This window comes from Malaya genurostris, chromosome 3 (genome assembly GCF_030247185.1).
Source record: "Malaya genurostris strain Urasoe2022 chromosome 3, Malgen_1.1, whole genome shotgun sequence".
NCBI classification, from domain to species: domain Eukaryota; kingdom Metazoa; phylum Arthropoda; class Insecta; order Diptera; family Culicidae; genus Malaya; species Malaya genurostris.
In genome coordinates this window covers 283,036,421-283,061,031 of record NC_080572.1, presented here as the reverse complement: position 1 = coordinate 283,061,031, position 24,611 = coordinate 283,036,421, and the positions used below count along the sequence as shown (strand labels likewise).

The 24,611-nt window shown below is 36.9% G+C and overlaps 1 protein-coding gene and 1 long non-coding RNA gene across 7 annotated transcripts in view; one reads left to right on the top strand and one right to left on the bottom strand.

The window, feature by feature from the left end:
- The window catches only part of LOC131437435 (uncharacterized), a 225,782-nt gene that overhangs the window by 168,737 nt on the left and 32,434 nt on the right, over positions 1–24,611 (bottom strand). The window lies entirely within an intron of this gene.
- Positions 17,033–18,147, top strand: LOC131437436 (uncharacterized). The gene is made up of 3 exons (XR_009230761.1): positions 17,033–17,113; positions 17,214–17,297; positions 17,635–18,147. It is a non-coding gene; the product is annotated as an uncharacterized LOC131437436 (long non-coding RNA).

Here is a 24,611-nt window from a genome sequence, read left to right as displayed (position 1 = left end):
ATGAAAACTTGAAAAAAATCCACAAAATGATTTTCAATGACCGTAAAGTGAAGTTGATCGAGATAGCTGACACCCTAAAGATATCAAAGGAACGTGTTGGACATATTATTCACGAATATTTGGATATGAGAAAGCTTTGTGCAAAATGGGTGCCGCGTGAGCTCACAATCGATCAAAAACAACAACGAATTGATGGTTCTGAGCAGTGTTTGGAGCTGTTATATCGAAATAAAACCGATTTTTTTCGTCGATATATAACAATGGACGAAACATGGCTCCATCACTTCACTCCGGAGTTCAATCGACAGTCAGCTGAGTGGACTGCACGCGATGAACCGAACCCAAAGCGTGGAAAGACTCAACAATCGGCCGGTAAGGTTATGGCGTCTGTATTTTGGGATTCGCATGGTATAATTTTCATCGACTACCATGAAAAGGGAAGAACCATCAACAGTGACTATAATATAGCGTTATTAGAGCGTTTGAAAGACGAAATTTAAAAAAAAGGCCTCATTTGAAGAAGAAAAAAGTTTTGTTTCATCAAGACAATGCTCCGTGTCACAAGTCGATGAAAACCATGTTGAAATTGAACGAATTGGGCTTCGAATTGCTCCCTCATCCACCGTATTCTCCAGATTTGGCCCCCAGTGACTTTTTCCTGTTCTCAGACCTCAAGAGAATGCTCGCTGGTAAAAAATTTAGAAGCAATGAAGAGGTAATCGCTGAAACTGAGGCCTATTTTGAGGCAAAGGACAAATCGTACTACAAAAATGGTATCGAAAAGTTGGAAGATCGCTATAATCGCTGTATCGCCTCTGATGGCAATTATGTTGAATAATAAAAACGAATTTTGGCAAAAAAATGTGTGTTTCTATTAAACGATACGATCTTTTCAGCCGAACTGTTCTTACTTATTAACAAACAAATTAGAGTAAAAAATTTAAGCAAACAATATTTCAATAAACCGTTTCCAAAAAAAAAGTTCCCCTTAGTCCCACTATCAACTTTATAGTGAAATTTAAGGGAGCTGAATTTATTTTCAAAAACGGTCTAGTTTCATTCCACTAACCGCTCAAACCCCAAAAATTTGAATGTTTTAGTCCGATCCGATTTGCGGATTTTATTCGATATTTACAGCTACTGAGTACTTTTTGACATACACTGAGTTTTTTTTTACGCGGAGGATATGAACCGCATGAAAAACCACGTAACATCGGAAATCCACGTAAAAAACCGCAAAACTGCGAGAAATCCTGTTAGGAACTCTAATTGCTAAAAATTTTTATGGTATTTAATTAATTACATATTTGAATCATCTTTCCTATCGACAATTTCCAACTTTTAATGTTTCTAATCTCTTATTTCTATTTGTTAATGATTTTCATTTATTTCAATTACTTATTTCTCATGTATGTTTTTCCTTATGATCATCAATCCAATGCCGTCCAAAAATTAGATAACATTTCACGAATATCCAAGTGCACTTTACTCTAAGCCAAAATTATAACTCGGCCAACCAACCCCGCAAAAACAAACTCGATAAACCTGCCCCAGTGAATGTTTTCGAGAAAAATCACGATTAACAAAAAATAAAAGTGAGGTTATACTGAAAACCGATATGCCATTTTGTAAAGTTTTGAATACCCTTTCCAATAATGCCACGTTTTTGGAAATCAAATATAAATTGATCCACGTTACACGTATTACTTTACAAAAACAGAAACTTACTCACCAATGCACAGTGGTTCAAAAGCTCTACTTCACGCTCTTAATTAATAACTCATAGGATCGTGATTTTTGAGGTACAGTATCTTCAGCAAAGTTGCTCAGAATGATAGACGCCATCTTTTAGCAAATTTTATTTATGTGATTAATCCCCCTAAAAGTGAGATAAAAATTTTATTTTAGCTCAGGGCCAACATAGGGGCTATGTTACTTCGACAAAGTTGTGCAAAAAGTTATTTCAAACAAGTTTGCTGAAGATACTATTTCTGTAACTTGAGCGTAATTCAAGATAGAATGTATTTTTTTTATAAGGTGGTCAAAAACCAGTTTTTGTAAGAAAACATATATATTTTCAATTTATATGAGTTTTTCATGTTATACAAAGTTTTTCATCTTTAAAAACTACACAACTTTCTCGAACACACTATGCTACTATCATTTCAGTTTAATGAAATAGAGCAATTTTTCATGTTTTTTTTTTAAATAAAATTCTAACTTGCCTATTATCAAAAGGCGCAGGAAGGTGCAGATGAGACTACTTACATATTAAACTACTTCAAAAGAGCTTTCACACCGTGGTTGAGTTACTCGTCTGCAGGCGAGATATGTTCTTTTCAAATATCCTTGTCCTTGACATTTGCAATGATTAGGTTCATTGTATTTCAGATCAGATTTCTGTATATATTCGTTACCATGGAAACTCTCACAAAAAAAGGTTTTTATGGACATCGAAGTCTACAATTAGAAAAGCTTAGTAATAATAACGTTTTTTGAAAGTAACTGTCCGACGTTTTTTGAAAGTGAGATAAGAAGTCACGACTTTGAAAAAAGGCAATTATCATGTCGAATCACGTTATGTCATTTTTTGGTATGTTTTTTTTCTATAGAAAAGCTCTGCGGATAAATTTGCTCTGTTCATAAATTAAAGTGGAGATCGATAAACGCTTACTGTATTGTACTGTTCATAATGATTAAGAAGTTTCTTTTATACAGATGTCTAGAGTATTATACCCGCGAGCAATCCAGATCACTCACGAATCGGGATCCCATGAATTGATAATTAGATCCTTTGGTTACAAATATTCGTGATTGGCCAAATCAGTCCAAGAAGAATCTGTCGAACGATGCTAAAAGTCTTTTAACTGGTTAAGAACATTATCAGCTATCATAAAATAAATACATATAATCATAAAATGAGTTTTGATCATACTTTTCTTTACCAGAATAACATAACTTAATTCGATTTGATGATGACTTTTGTCGTGAATACGACTTACTTTACTATGGGGTGCCTTTTCAAAATTAGCCATATGGAAGAATGGGCAGAACTTAATCGTGAATATCTCGACTTGTATTAATGGTAGCAACATAATTCTTTCACCATTTCATCAAAAATATGATCAGGAATTTAGGATAATATTTTGAACAGTGTGAGATAACCACAAACAACTCAAAAATTAATTTTTCTCAAAATTTCAAAATAATGCGGAAAACTCTTTACTTTCGCTTGGGTTTTTCGCGCAAGGACGACGATTTTGAGGTAGTCAGGCACATATTTTCAACTGAATGCGTATAAAAGGGGAACCGTGGTGAAAATCGATCATTTCTTTTCGTGCGTTCGATGGAAGCAGACGTCGTGGGAGTTAAACCATCAACCAGCAGCGACGGAGAGAGCGCCTTCTGCGTGGTTAAAACCTCAAACGCTCAGGTAGCAACTTTCATTCGCTTGCTGGCCATCAAGGCGAGAAGACTGCCATCGCGGGAGTTAAACCAGCAGCGACGGAGAGAGCACCTGCCATCATTTGGTTTTCGGTAGTCGTAACGAGAAGTTCAATTTTCAGATTTTAGTTCCGCAATATAGGTTTAGAATTCAGAGCCTGCGTGCTGAAACTGGATTCTGGAACTGTATTCCGGAACTAATTTGAGTTTCGAAATTGCAATTCTAGAATTGAAACTGGATTCTGAGTCTGTTATTGGTTCTAAATTTAGTTCTTGAACTCAGGATCCAGTTCTTTATTCCAGACTTCTTCTATTCGGTTCTTTTTAGACCCATAATAATACTCCTAAAGAATTATGCGGAAATTTACTTTACTGTACTCTATAAAACCTGGTAGTCATGGCGAAAAATCGTCTTCATGTTTTAGAGCTTAGTTCTGGAATATGGGTTTAGAAATCAGAGTCTGCGTGCTGAACTAACTCAAATCGTCACCATTTTTTTATTATAAAGAACTATACTGCTTATTTCATAATATTTAATTGCGTTTCAGAATGTTTAATGTAACTAATCTGTAATTTAGTCTAGGCGCATCGTTTAAATTTCTGGTAATGAAAGAGGGGAAAGTTGCACAATTCAAACAATCGATGAACTACCAATTCGAATTCGGAAGCATAAATAAAGCGTGTCATATTCGTATTCACGACATCCAGTTATGTCTCTGACATTACACACCCGTACTTTTTTTTTTAAAGTCGAGACAAAACAGTTACTAAACTATTCAATTTATAGACTTCAATGTGCACAAAAAAAAATATTTTGTGGCAAGTACCATAGTAATGAATATATACTGAAATCTGATATGAAATACAATGAGCCTAATCATTGCAAATGTCAAGGACAAGGATATTTGAAAAGAACATATCTCGCCTGCAGACGATCGCAGACGAGCAACTCAACCACGGTGTGAAAGCTCTTTTGAAGTAGTTTAATATGTAAGTAGTCTCATCTGCACCTTCCTGCGCCTTTTGATAATAGACAGGTTCAAATTTTATTTAAAAAACATGAAAAATTGCTCTATTTCATTAAATTGAAATGATAGCAGCATAGTATATTTGAGAAAGTTGTGTAGTTTTTAAAGATGAAAAACTTTGTATAACATGAAACACTCATATAAATTGTAAATATATATGTTTTCTCACAAAAACTGGTTTTTGGATACCCTTTTCAGAAAATACATTCTATCTTGAATTACGCTCAAGCTACGGAAATAGTATCTTCAGCAAACTTGTTTGAAATAACTTTTTGCATAACTTTGTCGAAGTAACTTAGCCCCTATGTTGGCCCTGAGCCAAAATAAAAGTTTTATCTCCCTTTTAGGGGGATTAATCACATAAATAAAATTTGCCAAAAGATGGCGTCTATCATTCTGGGCAACTTTGCTGAAGATACTGTACCTCAAAAATCACGATCCTATGAGTTATCAATTGAGAGCGTGAAATTGCGCTTTTGAACCACTGTGCAATGCCGAAAAAGGCGGGTGGGTGATGTCAGAGACATAACTGGATGTCGTGAATACGAAATGTTCCTTAACACTTCCGATTATCAATTAGTTGATCAATTGTATGAATTATGCAAGCATTCCCATTTTCCACATTTTTCGCAAAAACAAAGAAGGCCTTACTTGATCTAGATTACTGAAAATTTCACACAGCGAAAAGTGCAAAAATCAAATCAAACAGTTCTAGTTTTTCATTAAACTGAGGATATTTCCCTTTGATTTGCGAGCAAGAAATCCTAATAGTTCTTTAGAAAACTTTTAGAGGCATTAGAACGGCTGATTTTGTGTGATGCTCTCCACCGTTGTCCTCATTTCGTTGTTTTTTCACCAATACAAACAACTGGTAGCTGTGACGTAATCGCTCTTGTCGGAAGCGAAACTAGCTTTGCAAAGGACATACAATACATCTGCTCGCAGTGGTGATAGAATCCAAACTGATCCAATTTTTGTTAAGAGGTTTCTTTTTATGTGATTTCGTTTGTAGCTTTTTCACTAATGGGCGGTCCAAACGGCTATAAAAATAACCGCATACAGAATTTTAATGTCGATTATTTAATTTCGGATTTGCATTTCATTGAAAGAAACTATCCGGATTCTGTACGGGATTCATTCCTGCCTTCCAGAAGGACCAAATTGTGGAACTCACTACGATATTAAACACTGTTCGGAACATTTTCACGAACGATTTGTTGTACAGCAGCAGATATTTTGTTCTCTTCCTCAGAACGCGTTCTGATTGGCTGGTGTTGACATGGGTCAAATGAGACAGGTTTTTCAATATTGTACTATTGAAATACTTCAATTCTGTTGCTATACACGTTTAAGTTGAAAAATTTCGATTCTATTGGAAGTTAGATTATATAAATCCTTTCACAGATCACTGAGCTATGAGTTTTCAAAATACGAGAAAGGCAAACGCGCCTTATGAATTATCCTCTTTGATACTCGTTTATACCAAACATTTCAGAAAAGTTTAATTTTGAATTATTTGAGATTATGTCCCACAACTGAAAATTTTATCATAAAAATGTGATCAAATTTCCGATGACATGTAGCAAAAATTATGTTGATTCGTTAGATACAACAAGTGATATTCCCGATCAAAAACTTATTACGCTTTCAGAGGGTTAATTTTGAAAAGGCGCCCCATAGTAAAGTACGTCGTATTCATGACAAAACTGAAACAAAGAAAAGATCCAGTCGGTTCCTGCTTCCATGTCGTAAAAGGCGACAATTACTTGAGTTTCTATTGGCATTAAAAATGCCTTACTCTTCGCTCTACGAGACTGGGCTGGGTCAATTAAAAAAAAAATGCAAAACTAATTGCGTAACCTTTTCCTGTCATAATTTGAACGCTTATAACTTAGTCATTTGTCGATGGATTTATAGAAGAACCAATCGACTGGGAAACATTAAACTAAACTTATGAGGTAACGTTGCGTAAGTATTTCAATTTCTAACCCATTGAAAAAAAGGGATAGAATTGACCTATGTTTTCACGAGCCAATCACAGTCGCGGTCAATGATGTCATCATCTTCGATTTGCGAAGTATGAACTATCGCACAAAAGGGAATCTATAGATTTATGCCTGAATACATTTCAGCTTTAGTTATCCCCTGGTTGTGAGCGAGCATTCCTCGTCGGCCGGTGAAGGTGTTTCGAGTAGTGAGTGGATAAAAGTTACATCCATTCGCTCGCTGGATAGTCGCTTTTGTATGTGTGCAGAATGTTCAGTATAGTATAGTAGTATTTTATTTGGATTATATGGTAACTCCGGCAAACCAATTTAAAATTATCGGCGATAGATTTTTCGGACGTAATTTGAAGCTCTTGTATCTCGGTGATTTGTTGGAGGATTTGTCTTATTTAACTTGATTCGAAAACGTTTAAAAATGTTTAGAAATTTGTCATGGTTTGGTGCATCCACCATCATCTTTATTTTTGTACTTATTATGGAAACCTTAGAATTATTTCATTTTTAATGTAATCGTGCTCGGTCGTGTTTTGGATACAACCCTGTGATTTTTTTCCTTCTGTTATAAGGTTTTTTTTTAAAACGTTTCACATATGATTACTCCATTTTACTAAGGTATCTCTTCATTCAACAAACACTTTGTTCAAAAACCTTTTCACATTATTTTTCGACAATATGATTTTCTGATAAATGTTTTTTTTCTTCCTGCTTGCTTTTCAATATTATAAATTGAATGATAAAAGTCAATTAAGGAGTGTATCGATAAGTAGTAAGCAACATTCAAACTGTTATTACTCTGAAATGGCATTATTTTTTAATCACGTACAACGAAATTGCAAAACGGGTGAAAGTGCACCACACCAGTGTCAAAAATATTATCGAGAAGTTCGGTAAGACCCTTTTGATTAAGGATTTGCCCTGATCCGGTAGGAAAACGGGTCCCAGCCAGCCCGGCCGGGACTTAAAAGTGGTTGAGTACATCAGGAAAAAACCATTGGCGTCGACGCGGGGTTTGGCCAAGCAGTTCAACACCAGCATCGGGATGATTCAACGGATCGAAGTTCGGAACTCCCTGAAAACGTACAAGAAACAAAAGGTGCCGAAAAAGTCCCTGGTACAGCAAGCTCAGGCCAAAACAAGAGCGCGAAAACTGTATAACCGGATTCTACAGAATAAAGACGGATGCATCCTGATCGACGACGAAACATACGCCACGAAAGACTCTCGAGCGCTGCCCAGACCGCAATATTATACGAAATCGGTGTACCAGGACCTAGACGACGCTGACTCCACGGTGGCGATGGAAAAGTTTGGGCAGAAGGTGTTGGTCTGGCAAGCAAATTGTATCTGTGGTTTGCGGTCGTCGATTTTCTTCACGAAGCGCACAATTAACGCCAAGATGTACGAGGAAGAATGTTTGAAGAAGAGAATACTGCCACTGTACAGAAAGCATAAGGCTCCTCCTCTCTTCTGGCTGGATTTGGCTTCAGCCCACTACTCCAACTCCGTTCTACAGTGGTTGTCAAAATATAATGCAAAATTCGTGGAAAAGGACATCAACCCACCGAACTGCCAGGATCTAAAGGTATTGGGCAATTGTCAAGCGGCACTTTCGGAAGGAAGGTACAGTGTCCCGAAACATGCAGGAATTAAAAAAAACTGGACAGCTGCCACCAGGAAAGTCACAAAAGTAACTGTGCAGAATTTATTGAAGAATGTCAAGTCCAAAGTGCGAGCGTTTCACAGTTTTTTTTCGCTTTTTTATTCAATAATCAATGTTGCTAACTACTTTTCGATACACTCCTTATTATGAAGATCTGTTAAAATTACAATGTGATTAACAGAGATAACATAGATCGGTGCATTGAAGAAATAGTATGAAAATATTTGTGTTTGTTTGAAAAATTGAAAAAATTTTTCTGGGTACTCGACTGCTCAGATCAACCAGTATAACAACCAATTAATCATTTTCGCGGTAAATAATAAGTTGGAAAATATAGACAATCGAGACGCGCGCGAAAATCGGAAACTGTCAACTGTACAAAAATGGTTAAGGAGAAGTTATACGAAATCGAATGGGTATTCAAAAAGTAAAGAACACCATTTCTCGAATCAAGCTCAGTTGGTATCTCAAATGAAGTATCTTCAACAGTCAACTGTCGATAATTCATTGGTAATTTGAAAATTCCTGTAAAATTAGACCAGCTTTCAACCTCATTGGGGTCCAAGCTGCCAGCTCGTTGACGGATCACGGATTGGCGAGATCAATCTACAATCCATCTTGATGAGTGAAAAGTCGTGAGAAAGTGCCCAACAACAACCTACCCGGTCTATTTTCTTCTGCCATTCTCCTCAATTGGATAATTCCGCCGTCTAAAAAAAAACAAACTTCCAGTCGAGCTGCACCGCGCCTTCATTCAATAGCCAATACGCGATTCGTGGAAAGCCGTCGGGCCCGTTTTTTTTTCTTCATGCCACCTTCGACGCTGTTCACCCTCGGAAAAGCTGCTTTGCCAGGCACCCATTCGCTTCGTCAATTATTCAAGAGGTTGTTGCTGTTCGGTATTTTGCCATTTTCTTCAAATTAAGTGAATTTCGCGCCCGTTTAACGAGATGCAAATAGGCTATGAATGTGCCAAGCCAATACCATTCGAGCCGATATTATGCTCTCAGTTACATTTCTAGTCTGCGGTGGATCAAATTATGACGAGCATGTTTCGAAACTTTTTTTTCCCGGAATACACATAATTGAATAGCTCAAAAAAAAAGGCAGCTGTAAAACCAGGTAAACCGCGAAAACTGGTTGCTCGAGAGAAGGCTCTTGAAAGTAAAGTTATTTCAATCATTCCCACAATGAAAAGGCCAGCCAATCGTGATCCATCCAGAGCGGGAAGGAGTGCCGGCACTTGTTGACTGTTTCAAGTGCGCGCCCAAGTAACCGGACCGCATCACATTGCTGTGCTGGGGGGAAAATTGAACTAAACGAGATGGAATTAGCGAAAATATGAAGTACGGCCATCCGCCATCCACGGCGGGTGCGGTTTCGGAAGAAGATACTTCCGTGGTCATTCCGTGAACTGGAAAGAAGATACGCTCTAGCTCCTAAAAGAATGCAAAAAACGTTTTTGGCTATTCCACTTCTCATGGCTACCATGATGGTGACCTTTGTTGGTGTGAAGTAAAAAACGGATTTAGCTCAACAATTCAAGTGCCAAACAATTGCATTAGAATGAATCCAATACCAAAAATCAGTGCGTAGAACTGCGGAACCGAGAGCGGATTTATTTACGGTGAACACCGAGAACAATGAGGCTCAAAAGGTGTGGATAATACCGCAAATTTAGATAATGAAGTCGATTCTGATGGTAAAGCGTTTGGCAACGGCAACGGAAGAGAGAGAGAGATGGCAGCAATTTGACAGTTGGATCGAGCGATTAATTGGATTCCGAGAGTCGTTTCTTTTCCTCCTCCTCCTCCTCCTGGGCCCGTAGTGGAATCAATTAGCGACGAATGGTGTAAACAATTTCTTCTCTTTTTCATTTTGTGTTTTTTTTTGTCGTCGTCGTGATGGCGCTTGTTCTTGATTTAGTTGTCCAATCAACAACTTCAGTCACCCACCATTTCTTGGAGGATGGAGGTGCTGACTTTCAGGTTGACCGGTTTTCAATTGCACCACATTTCGTCAACTGTTGGTGGGAAGACAAGTTACTGTGAATTTTGGCACGGGACCGTTTTACAAAGCACCTTAGTTTTGTCTGAGAAAGCTATTGTTTGGGAAAACTTCGGGGCGAGTTGAACGGCGGTAAACTGGGACAATCAAAAAGAAATTTTGATATTTTTTTATAAGCCAGAAAAGAAAACGAACTGTGTGTAAATTAGTTAGGAGAAAATTTTGGTCTTTCAGTTGAAGATTGGTGAAACCTATCTTAAACTTAGCACAGCTTTTGACAGCGTTTAAAGTGAAACCGTAGAAAGTTGAAGTCGCTAAAGTTAATAGCTTAGATTGATTGAGTTGGGCAACAGTGAGATTCCAGTGATTTATCAAAAGACAATTGAATCCACATATTAAAAAACCTTTTTTAATCCATTTAGTGGTGTAATGATGCCTTTCTCATATTACTTATATTTTCAAAAATATCACTAGAAGATTCTGTAAAAAAAATTTTTTTTCCACCTTGAATAAAATTTGAAACTTTCTTTGGGTATAAACTAAAATAATATTTTCAATTTGTAAACAGTTATGTCAGGTTAATAAGAATTTTTCTATATTTTGCATCGTCGCACTACATGAATAAACACCCTTTACCCTATAGTTCTGTAACTGGAAGTCGGACTCGGATGAAATTGAACAGCAACCTATAAGACTATAGGAGCTTTTTATCAAATCATCTCTGAGTAAATTGAGTGAGTCTCATTTTAAACTTTTTGACCACTATTTCCGGTACTTCTTTAACCGAGAACATGGAACCAGTATAGCGTAAGTCGGTTCGTATAGTAAGTCACTAATGTAGCCAACAAATTGAATCAGTTTTAATCCTAATCTAGAAGAATTGTACCCTTTTTTGCATCGTCGCTCTAAATAACGGTGTGAAATTCAATAGCAACCTATGGGACTACGAATTTTTTTTGCGAGTGACATTATTTGCAACATACGCACATACATACACGCACAGACACTTACCTCGCTCAGCTCGATGAACTGTGTCGAATGATATAGAACACTTAGCCTTCTGGGCCAATTCCCACTAGTCAATTTCTCAGGAGATTGCATAAACTTTTTGTATGAGTAAGGCAAATAATGTACTTTTATAGAAAAGCATAATTATCACGATCTTGTAATAACACTAACAAGTAGGTACAAATTGAATGAGAGAATTAGAAAATTACATTTGTGGCAACCCTGCACGCTATACGAACAAAGCACGCTGCGAACGGAGCAAAGCCACGCGTTCCGACGCGTTCCAGTTTTGCATCGTCATTTTGAATGTCGATTTAAATGTTTTGACACTCGTCGCTCGATAACTTTGGAACCGGAAGTCGGATCAGGATGAAATTGCACAGTATAGTGCACAGAGAAATCGAAGTGAGTTCCGTTTTTGGAGAATTTCTTCACTATTATCGGTGCTTTCGGAAGCGGTAGTTTTATATATTCACTAACTAACAAGATCTGCCAACCAGATTAATTTAGCAGTAAGTTTTATAAAAATGTCGCTTGTAAAAATACTCATGAAATTGAAAATTTTCACTTATCGCACTGTTATATCGGAATCGGAAGTCGAATCCCGGATCATTTGTCGGGGACTTTTTAAAGAATTTCAAGACTTTTCATTTGCATTTCAGTTTGTGATAATCGGTTGAGAAATTTCCGAGAAAACTGAGTACGCCTTTTTCAATAAGTTTGTTAATATTTCCTTCTGATTCCGGAACCGGAAGTTTTATCCAAATGAAACCCAGGAACTTTGTATGGGACCTTAAGACCTTTCATTTGAATCTAAGTTTGTGAAAATCGGTTCATCCATCTCTGAGAAAATTAAGTGACATTATTTGTCACATACAGACACACATACACACAGATAGACATTTTGTGATCTCGACGAACTAAGCCGAATGGTATATGACACTCGCCCCACCGGACCTCGGTTGTAAAATCGGTTTTCACAGTGATTGCATAGCCTTTTTATATGAGAAATGCAAAAAATGCGTGGTAGTTACTTTTTTGTTCACTGTCTTCGATCCGTACCAGCAATGCTTTTGACGTGAATACGTTGAATACGTGAAAGAGTGATGAGTTTTTGATCGTGAATATCTTTTGTTTAATTCAACGTAGCAACATAATTCTTTTTACACGTCATCGGCAATAAGATCACCAATTTATGATAGAATTTTAAGTAGTATTCGATAGCCACAAATAACTCGAAAGTTCTATGAAGTTTTCTATGACATTTGGTAAGGGGAGAAAGTTAAAATTTGATGTTTCATTCATTCTAGCCTGCGTAGCTGGCTCGTTTCTTTCAGACCGAAATCCAGATCCAGAATCTAATTTTAGAGCTCAGTTCTGAAATTCGGTTTCAAAATTCAAGACCAGATTTTTTTCTCATTTTCAGAATACAGAATCCAATCTAAAAATCGATTTCCCGTCCGTAATCCAGCGCCTGAATCGAATTCCAAAACTATGGAACCTAAACCGAATTTAAGGTTCTGATTCTAAGCCTGAATTTTAGACTGGAAATTTGGATCTGAGATCAGGATCTTGGTTTTAGACCTGGACTCCGGAACTAAAAATCGGAAATAAATTTTGGATTTGTATCTGAATTTTGAAATAATTTCTGAGATTGAAGTTGAGGTTCAGACCAGAATACAGTTCCAAAACTCCTGTCCAGAATTCTAACTTATAATTCAGGCTCAGTATTCGGAAACTGAGTTCTAAGGAGTGTATCGAAAATAAGCTATCCACAAAATTTTCTTTCAAATTATGATAAAAAACGATATTTTATTCAAACTAAAAATTGATCCTTTATTGTACGAGATTAAACTTAAGCATTGGGGTCGGGTATAGCGTGATGGGCAAGTCGATGCCCTTTCACGCAGCCCACTTGGGTTCGATTCCCATCCCCGCACATAGGGCCAGAAAAATTTTCTGGCCCGAAGAGGCGAATGACCTTAAGGTTAAAACCTCTATAATCGAAACAAAAAAAAAAAAAAACTTAAGCATAATGAAAACTGGATGAAATTTAAGTTACGAATTCTTCATGAATTTTCGATCTTTTGATCGAACGCTCTTCATCAAGTTCCGGATCAAGTTCCGGACATGTTCCCAGCTGCCTTACCAGTTTTCTTGAAGACCCTCTTCACGATTGCCCAGTAAAGTTCGATGGGTCAAAGCTGAGGGCAATTTGGTGAATTGATATTTTTCTCATCGAAATTTATACCTTTTTCCGCAAGCCAATTGAGAGTGGTTTTGGCATAGTGAGCCGACGCTAAATCCGGCCAAAACATTGGAGGTGTACTATGCTTCTTATATAAAGGCAGCAATCTCTTCTGGAGACACTCAGATCGAAAGATTTCTGCCTTCATAGTTCCGGTAGTGTAAAAAATGGTTGACTTCAAACCATAGGAACATATTGCTTGCCATACCAGTACCATTCGGTCGGATTTCTCCACTTGAATCGACGTGTCCGCATCGCTCACATCCTTCTCAACGACGACAGTAAAGTATATTATGGACCTGGAAGGGTTTTTGAGTCCTCCTTTACATAAGTCTCATTGTCTATCAAAACGCATGCATCCGGCCACTGTAAAAGACGCAAATACAATTCCGGGCCCTTGTTTCTGCTCGCTTCTTCTGTTCTTCACTTTGTTTTCAGATTTTTCTGCTTCTTGTAGGTCTTCAGGTGATTTGGCCTCTTTATACGCTTTAGACGGCCAAATTACCTATAGAAATTGATTTGTTCTTCATGATTAGAGATACCAGTTTCTGGCCCAGTTTCGGGTTGGAAGAACCGGGTTTTCTATCTCTTCCTGACAGCTCATATAAAGAATAGTGTTTCCCAAACTTATAATTGATGATTTTAACACTGGCATGATGAATTCCAAACCGCTTCGCTAATTTTCGCATAGTAATACCCTATACACTTAGCCTTGTGTCCAGAACCTTAACTTTCACTTCCTTTTCAATACGCGACATTTTGAAAACGCAGAATATCAACCGCACAAACAAGTAAACAAACGAAAGCTGACAGCCAAACGCACAGCATGCTGTGATCTTTGAAGCTTCGAAGCACGACTTTGATCCATTGTCGTGTTATAATGAATTCAGCCAAACATATACCCCAAGTGAACTTGCGTTCGTCTTTTTAGTCCTAAATAAGTATGTACGGGATCCGGGATAACTTGCCCAACTATGGTAAGTTCGCGCAGTTTCTCTTCCCGGTCATCCAGTACAATGTAGTGTCTTTTTATTATTCTTGTCGTTTATTCTGCCCTGGATTTAATCTCCATTTTATTTAGTTTAGACACTGTTTGCTTCGTATCAAACATTTTTTTTGTTTCTGTTTCTGATTTCGAGAGGAGGGCCAGGGCCCCTCGGGCCCCTCCTCTGTGTACGTGCTTGTTCAGTTCCAAAATACATTCCAGAAACCAGGTTTGGAATTCAGCTTAAGAGTGCTGGTCTAGAAGTAGTATCCATAATTCTAGAAGTGTAACTGAATTCAGGGACTAGATTCTGAAGATTTTTGAACTGAATTCCGGATCTGGTTATTAGAACTCAGTTTCGAAGTTGAATTTTGGATCAAAATTTGAAAACTGAATGCTGGACCGAACTAAATTTCAGAGTTGAATTCCGAACCAGAATTCCGGTCTCGAATTTAGTTTCAAAACTCAGGTTCAGTGATCGGTTCAACTATTTAGATTCAGGTTTCAGTTTCAGAATTCAGTTTCAGATTCTAGTATCAAAATTGAGGTTCAGAATTTAGATCCAGAATTGTAGGTCCAGAATTCAGATTCAGTAACATCAAAGAAATGAAGCCATTCCTTTTATTCGTATTCACGTCATCCGGTTATGTCTTTGACATTACCCACCCGCCATTTTTATTCTATTGTTTCGATAACAACGTTTCGAGTGACAAATTCTCGATAGACTTGTTTAGATAGAATTAGTACATAAAAACATGTTGTCTCGATAAAAATTAAGTCTTATATTTTTATCTGAAATACGGTCAGTTTCAATGCGTCCGCCTTTTTATCAGCTTTAATTTTCTGGTAGCGTTCGGATAAAAGTAGAGGAGATGAGTGAATTGGCGGTTCAATGCATACGGCACTGGTCTTACAAACCAGTTGTCGTATGTTCGAGCCCCGACCTGGAAGGATACGTAGTGTCCGTAGGATCGTAGCACCAGCCATGCAATGGTTCTGTACACTCTGAATCGGATTCCACTACAGGAATGTAAGACCAAGGCTTTGCGTTCAGCGGAGAGAAATATAATCGAATCACTGAGGTTCCTAAACCATTTGTGTGTTTTGATACTTGTTAGAAAATTCAGACATTTCAACTACTAACGAAACCAGATGAAATCAGTTTTTTGTCATAAACTTGTTACGGATTGAGGATCGGGTTGCTAATAATTTCTGGAATTGCTCAACTGGATTCAAGAACGAAATTCGAAATACGGGGCAGTTGCAAAATTCAGATTTGGAATCCAGATCAATAAATCAGGTCATAAATTTAGTTTTGGAATTATGGAACTTTACTCATTTCCAGACTCTCGTGTTCGAATTTAGTTCTAAAACTGAATGCCTCGAATTCCGGACCATAGTAAAGGAACTGATTTCAGTTTAAAAATTTAGCTCCAGAATCCATGTTCTGAGTTTAGTTCCAGCATGCAGGTTCTAAATTCGGAAAATGAATTTTAAACTGAACTGCTTCATATTTCAGTTATAAAATTCAGATTTGGAGTTCAGATCTAACATTTAGCTCCAGAATTCAAATCTAATATTCTTATGCTGGATTTTGTTCATGAGGGAGCGCTGTTGTCCTTTGGTGCAGACGTCATCTTATCCAGTTTTTCACATGGCGTATCATAGTGGACAGCTTTTTGGCAATATTGACATGTGAACATCTGATTGTCATATGTAACAAGTGATTTGCACGGGATTCTTGTATCCTGACCGAAAATTACATAAGAAGGTATAGCCGTTCTATTGTTCACTACACAATACTGTACTTGGTTTCTTCCATCCCGAACGTAAGCGGTTTTGTTTTAGCGACTTTAGCGACACGATAACACTTATTGAAAAATCGGTTACCTCGTGAAAAATGGGGAGGCACTTCCGAACTTTTTTCTCTAATTCCTTATAGGACTTATAGATCACCCAAATAATATGATAACTGATGCAACCTGGAAAACATGCATCATCTGCTCTATTTTTCGGTCACTTTGATTGTAAACAAGCATTGTGTTACATTGGATTTTTCTTGGAGATTTTCTGTGATTCGTAATAGCGGTATAATCGAGTTAAATTTAGGGAGAATGCAATTAGTAAAGAAATACTCGAACCATTGAAATGAAACTCTATTTTACTTCGCCAACCATTTAGTTAATCACATGAAACGAAACCAGTTTGATAGCGAGAAATAGTGTAAATGATCAACCATTTAGATAATAAAAATAATCAAATTAATACAAGCTCAAAATAAACTATCGGTGATTATCAGGAAACAATCATGCTAAATAGTTGGAAACCTCCTGGGCCGTAACCGATTTCATTCATCGCCCGTTTCCGTGGCATCTCCGAATCAACATACAAGTTACGTAAATAAGCGTTCACTTCGAGTCCGGTAAATACTAATTGCACCCGAATATAATCAATGCCACACCGAGCCTAGCGCGCTGAGCCACCGGGGAAAGAGTTCGTTAGTCCGAAAGCGGATTGTACATCTCGTTATGCTAGTTTTAACAGGCATTAAATTGAAATCAGATTTAAAATCAGTAGAAATTGCATGCATACGAAAGTAAGCCGAACCGTCAGTCGCGGTTGTTTCGAATCGAACCGAAAGAGGCCTTTCATTTTCGGTGCAGTTCGCTGGTGGTCAGTCGGGCCAGTCCCGGAGACAAAAATTAGTACTTTTTCTGCTTTTTCTCGGTACGAATAACATGATCCTTTTAGCTTAAATTTAACTGCTGTTTTTTTCAAGCAACACCAGAAATCCGGTTAGTAAAAATATGTTCTTTTCTTTTCATAGGTGAGGTGAGTTTTATACAATTTTTTTCTGAAGCTGGTAGCTTGTCTCGTGGAACTTTTATGCGAATGATTGTTTGAGAAGCATGTAAGTATAAATAATTTTAATCCTATTCAAGTTGTGAAACCCTTCGGAAATGATTGTGTTTTCTGTACATCTCAGTAGGCTATCCATCGAGACTGACAGAAATGTGTTTCATTGGATTTTAAGAAAAAAAAATGTGGTGGCCTACTGAACCTTTTAGGAGTGGTGCGCGAGATTGATTCGCGCCGTTTGGTTGCGTGTATTTCAATGATAACTCACTTCATAACATCGTTCATTTTATGTCATACACTTAGTTTTGCCCGTTATCATTTCTAGTCACAGCAGATTATTGCTCTGGATGTGTAAGCTTATTTTTTCATCCTTTTTTTTTCATTTTCAGGTTTTTTTCCTTCTATCTCCCGCGGTGTCCAACAACTTTTGTGTACAGCACGCAAATAGATGAGAGCCACTAAACGATTACCGCACGACCGAGCTGGTCGTTGTTGCCGAGACACCGAACGAATGTGAACGAACGGAGCGGGTCCCCTTTTTGGGCGGGGGGTTGGTAAAACACGAATGCAGGAGAGAGAGAGGTAAAAGAAGCGCACCAACCGACACCAGGGGCCGATCCAGATGAACGCTGGAACAACTCAATGTTTACAGGAGGAACGTGATAGGATTAGATATGGAAGCGGTATTTTTTCGCGCAAAAATTTGCGCGCTTGCCAAAGCCATGAACTGACCACCGGAGCGATGATGAAGCAAACACTGGGTCAATTAATCTCCCTAGTGGAATACATGGTAGCTTTGCTTTCGACTATATTTATTACACTGCAACTAACGTTTGCTCTATAATAGTTATTTGAAATGTAAAAGGTAACACTAATAATCCTAATAAATATTTTTTTTCAAGTTTGTTCCGGTTTAAAATTTGTGATTTTCGTTAAAAATTTGACATTATTTCCTAACTGCCACACAAGAACAATTACGCCAGGAGAGTAAACTTAGCCCAGAGCTTGCGATATATGGTTTAGAATATGAAATACGTTCAGCATTTGGTTGGTTTTGGATTGCTTTTTATTTTTATTTCGACCGGTGCTGATCTACTATTTGTCATGTCGTCACTCATTTCAATTAGTAAAAAACACATACCATTTTTCAAAAGTTTTCCCTTTCACACGACACGCTGCAGAGGACATTGACCGGAACAAAAATTGTGGGTTTAGTTGCCGTGTCGTATTTGATTCGTATAATTACTTTTTCTCCTTGAAAAATTATCATTTCATTTAGTTAACAATTTTCTAGTGTGAAAAAAAGAACTGCGGAATTGCACGGATGTTTTAATATGTACTTAGTTTCAAGGCCAAGTGACTATCTAAACAAACCTGTCATGGTTGATAAACTGATAAAACACAGCCCCGGACTCAATGAACTGAGTAGGCGGTGGAATTTTATAGCGGTGACAATATCGTAACGTTCCGTTGCGTTGTGTTGGTGGTCTTGATGATTTGCACACTGATGTCGTCCGTCTTGATTGGTTGGTCATCGGATGGTTCATGATAAATATCGCGGTGAATAGTTTTCAGAGTTGGCAGCACCCTCTCAGATTTTAAGGTCTGAGGACAGAGGGCCACGTGTTGAGTTTTAAATCGACCACGTGGCTCGCTCAATTCCCTTTGCGCTTCGTATTTTTTCTTGTACTCTCTCGTATATGAGCAAACTGTACCGGGTTGCCAGCATACATTTTATTATTTTGATGAGAAGTTTTATCACATTAATCTATCGTATGGGTTGGACATTACATGGATTCCAATGAACAATGAAAAAATATTCAACTTTCACAAAGATTGAATGTCTGTGTGTTTAGCAGCCTTGTCGAGCCAATTTTATTTCTCTCTCCTTTTTCAGAATGTTATCAGGAAACCAAAGCGAAAAAAAATGGTGGATGCATTGAAACTGACTTTGTTACACAGAAAACTACAAGACTTTATTTCTATCGCGATAACATATATGTTTTTTAACTAAATTTCGAAGACATTGTCAGGTGTGTTTTTCTATATTCTGCACCGTTTCCAAGAAAATTTAATTTGAAACGGGAAAATAGCAAAAAACCTACCACTTTACGATACTGTCCTCAGCCCTTAATGGAACTTACTGAACATTAAGACTTTGTTTTTACAATTTTTTTTCTAATGGCTATAGTCCAAAATGACAAATCCCACAAAAAAGTGTTGTTTGAGTGTTTTTTACAAAACCAGTGAAGTTTTCGAATAGAAACGTGCTTAATCCATCTAGCAGTGAGATGATATTTTTTTTATCAATCAGCATGTGTTTTTTGTGTGAATATTCTTCGTTGTGTTTAGTTTTCATGAAATGATTTTAATGACCGTCGTTTTAAATGAATTATAATTAAAATTTTCGAGCTGCAACACGAATCGAAGATAGAAATTCTATTTCCTTTCAATTTAAACATGTGACAAACGATTAAGCATTCTATGAATTGTAGAAGTGGGTTTCTCTTTAGGTATTCAGAGATCAGCATAACACAAATAGTTGATCGGAGAAATAGGTATAAAGTGAGAGGACTAGTGTTTGATGGACAGAGAAGATGTTTGGATATAAGGTATCGGTCGGGTGACAGCTAGGATGTAGACCATGTTCGATGTACGTTTGCTACTATGTCTGTTTCGCGTTTTAGAGTGACTAAAACAAGATTCAGAGTGGCGAAATGGTAGCGCGTATGCACGGAATGCATAAGAACGCAGGTTCGAGTTCTGTCTCTGAGCGTATCTTTTTCCAAAAACTCATCTTTTCTGTTAGTTTTTCTTCCACTTGGCTTCTCCAATATATATTTCCGCTCAGTCATTGCAAAAACTGAACTTAGTCAAGGCGGCTTTACGTCAAACTAAAAATTAATAAATCGACAAATAGTTAGTATGTCCACGAATTAGTATGACGAATAAATTGAAACAGTTTTGAGCCCAACTTAGAAGATTTTTCAATATCATCATCTTCTATGACAGTTTGAATTTTAAAAACTCTTAACCCTGGCCCTTATTACCGGTATCACTACACGGTGAAAACCAAGTGAAGTGATTGTAGGTTTTTATCACGAAAGTCGCTTCAGAGAAAAATGTAATTACTTAAATGAGCTTGTTATTATTATGATCATCAAATCACCAAAATTTTGTTGGAAAAATGATTTTTTTCACTACTGTGATGACTTCACTAAGCGTGATACTGGTAATAGGGAAAATCAAGTGAAGTGACACGTAAGTGAAGTGAATGTGAGGGTGGAAGTGAGAACGGCCCCTGTTATTTCAAAATTCAAAGTCGAAACCGGATCAAATTTACCAATTTTGTATGGGACCATAAATTTATTTTAATGTGAACTTCTGTTTATTAAATTCGTTTTGATCTTCCTTTAGCTTCTCTATTCCCGATACTTTCGGAAACGGATTCGAAAATCGGTGTAGCCGAAGTCAGTTGAATTCTCCGAAGAGATTGTAAACCATTTCATTCGATATGAAATATTTGAAAATCTGTGAAGCCATCTAAGAAAAATAGTAGTGAGTTCCAAGTTAAATTGTTGGGTTTCTTCCAGGATCGAAAACCGCTTTCCGATAAAACTGAAATTAGTTTATTTGGTCATCGACTATCAAAAGCTACAAACTCGATAAACTCCATTAAGTTATGTGAAATAGACATTTTTACACTAATTACCCTGTATCTCTTCTGATTAAAAATCAAGATTTTTTATTGGAATCATTCACTTGAATATTAGATGGAGGAAATTAGTTTAGCCATCTACCAAAAACTGAGTGCCTCTATTTTAATTTCGTGACACATATCATCATGTAGTTCCGGAACCAGAAGTCGGATCATTTGGAACCTTGTATGGGGGCACAGCACTGTTCATATAAATTTAAGTTGGTAGAGGGGATTTCCATTAGAATCTAATCGGTTAACCAGTCTCTGAGAAAATTAAGGAGTTTGATAAACGCAGAGAAAAAATAGTAAATATAACCAAATTTGGTTTTTACCCAAAGATTTTTTTTGTTAAAATAGTGACAAAAGAAAATCTGGTTTGATATTGAAAACATTGCTGCTTGAAACTACAAAACATGATAATCAATCTTACTCAGTGTGTTAGTTTGTGTCAAACGACATTTTGATAAAAACAACAAATATTTCAATTGTGCGTTCCTGTCAATTTCTTGACAAACAATTTCACAGTGAACTCAATTTGAAAAATTTGTTATGAATGAACGAACTATAGATAAAGTTGAGAATTCTTGCGCTTTAGAATCACAATTATTCCAGTTGAAGTAAACTACCTAAAATTTTGCTATTTCAACTAACGCTATTGTTTGTTGAAATCATACATTTTTGTTTGTTTTTAAGAAGAAAATGATTTCTTTCAAACTAATTTACAAGGTAATATTTTATACTACTTTTATTTCGATTTAAATTGGTTAAAAAATTTCGAAAAAACAATTATCTTCAATTTTGACATTTTTAAGACATTTGATCGTTTCGTCATTCCCGTTGCTACACGATCGAGTTATTCACATACCGCAGTCAAGCCCTGTTTTTTTTGTTTTTATAGCATCCAAACGATTCGGTGCTCCATCAGTCCGGTCAAAATAGAGAACCTGTATCAAATATTTTTTGTAAAGAAAATGTGTTATGTAATGTTATGCAAATTTCTAACATATACTTAATTATCAATACATACACTTGAATTGTTGAAACCCCCCTAGGCAATGGGGGAAACAGATCAAATTTGACTAATGAAACGCGTACAAACTTTTTCCGCGGGAGACAAAAATGCTATAGTTTTTACGCGGGAGAAAAAATTGTTCTGGTTTATATGAAATAAAACTAACATGGTTCATTTAAACAGTAAACCTAGTTGTATCATTACACAAATAATATCATGGATAAATTGAACCTAGTTTTTTTTCTTGATATAAAGGTATAGCAGGATTGAGTCAACGAGGACATTGCCGACATTGGACAACTCAACTTTGGTTGACATGTAAAAAATAGTCAGTTTATTTCAACAATAAACTCAGCCGAAACAAATATATTTTTGGTTTGGTTAGATCAAAATTTTTATTCAAATCAAACAGAGATCATTGTTTTTGTTGAAAGGAGAAATTGGCTTGTAACAATCATATTCTAGCTTGAAATGAACATAAATCAAATCTAAAAATCTACTATCTGTTTTGTTATTTTAAACATGCTCAATTTCTCTGCGTGTACAGGTGAAATTCAATAGCAGTCTATAGGACCAAGAGATCTTTCATTAGAATCCAAGTTTGAGAACATTCGCCCAGTCAACTTCGAGAAAAGGTATTACATGTTTTTGTAGCATTCACACATACACAGACACACACACACACACACACACACACACACACACACACACACACACTGACATTATGTAATCTTGAAGAACTGATTCGACTGGTATATGAAGATCGATTCGTAAGTTGGTTTCATCTTCCTGCACAAAATGTCATGTAAAAGGATGCTGTACACAGGTTTTCAAGTGGGTATTACAAAAAGTGCCTTCAAACATCGCTTCATCGTTCGTTTTGCTGGGATAGAAAGGAAAAGTTCACGAAAATGTCAAAATCTCCGTTGAAAATAGACGGATCTCAGTAAACTATGGCTTGTTTGAAAGGTTTACAATGAGGTATCTAATGTCGTTTTCGTTTTTAAATTGCACTACACTGGTGTAGCGAAAGCTGCACTGAAACCGTTCGTTTTTGCAAATTGCACTACACCAGTGCTACACTTTTTCTGCACCGATACCACTGGTGTAGCACTCATCAAAAGTTTGGTGTAGCTCTGTGCAATGGAATCGTTTATTGTAGTCAATGGTTACTGTTTATGTTTTTGTCATTTTTGTTCGTTTATTCATGCCTCAGTGTAGCACTGCACCGGTGTAGTGCAAATTAAAAACGAAAACGCCATAAATTTCGGAACAATACAGATACCTATTTCGGAATGCTTTGTACATCCGGTTTCATAGGTTTAAGTATTAAGTAAAACTATTCAAATCGATACACTGAAGAAGGATGTATAGAGCGTTCCGAAATAGGTATCTGTATTATAACGTTAGTAATACTTCTGTGAAAGTTTAGTGCGTTTTGAGAAGGTGTAGTGACGTTAAATTAATACCTTATGATAAAAAAAGAACCGGAATTTTCATTTTAAAATTCCCGCGCTTGTCCAATCGGTAAACTTTTATTCTCTCATCGTTGGCAACACTTTCATACACATTCTGTCAAATTTTGACGCATATCGTACGATTAGTTTTTGTTTGGCGTCTATACAAAGAAATTGAAAAATTTTCGTGTGGCGATTTTTATAATGGATGAAAATTTAGAACAACGGCTCGCCTTCGAAGCACCATTCGGTCGATTGTTGTGCGCTTTCGACGTCATATTCATAGATCTACACCTCATCACCAGTTATGATGCATTCGATGAATGTGGGGTCACTATCTGCGTTGGAAATCATCTCTTTGGCCACATCAACACGACGCTGTTTTTGAATGAAATTCAGCTTTTTTGGCACCAGCCGAAAAGCGACGCGTTTCAAACCCAAAACATCAGTTAAAATGTGTTCGGCTGATCCATAAGAGATGCCCAACAACACAGCAATCTCTCTAATCGGTACAGAACGATTTTGCAACACGATTTGCTTCGCCGATTCAATGTTTTCTTCAGTAACAGATGTTGTTGGGCGGCCAGGGATCTCATCATGATCCAAGCTTATACGACCACCTTTGAAGCGTTTATACCACTCGTATGCCTGTGTTTTTCCTAGACACGATTCAACACGATTTTCTAACATTTTCAACGTTTCGGAACACTTAAATCCATTTGCAACACAAAATTTGATGCACGCACGTTGTTCTAAATTTTCATCCATTATAAAAATCGCCACACGAAAATTTTTCAACTTCTTTGTATAGACGCCAAACAAAAACTAATCGTACGATATGCGTCAAAATTTGACAGAATGTGTATAAAAGTGTTGCCAACGTTGAGAAAATAAAAGTTTACCGATTAGACAAGCGCGGGAATTTTGAAATGAAAATTCCGATTCTTTTTTGATCATAAGGTACGTTCCGTTCGAAAATACACGCAGTCATTTTCATGTGGGTACATTTTTGCCGGTCTGGTATTTCAAAGTTTAAGATGCTATGATGTTATGGTGAGTTCGAACCCCCATTCTCGAAGCTTCAATGTTCTTGAAATAGTATTCTCTCTCAATGTAGACAGTATTTTTTCATTATCTTCGCTTGTAGGCGCTGTGGAGCCTTTCGGGTTTGAAAGATGTTTTAATTCCGGAAACGCT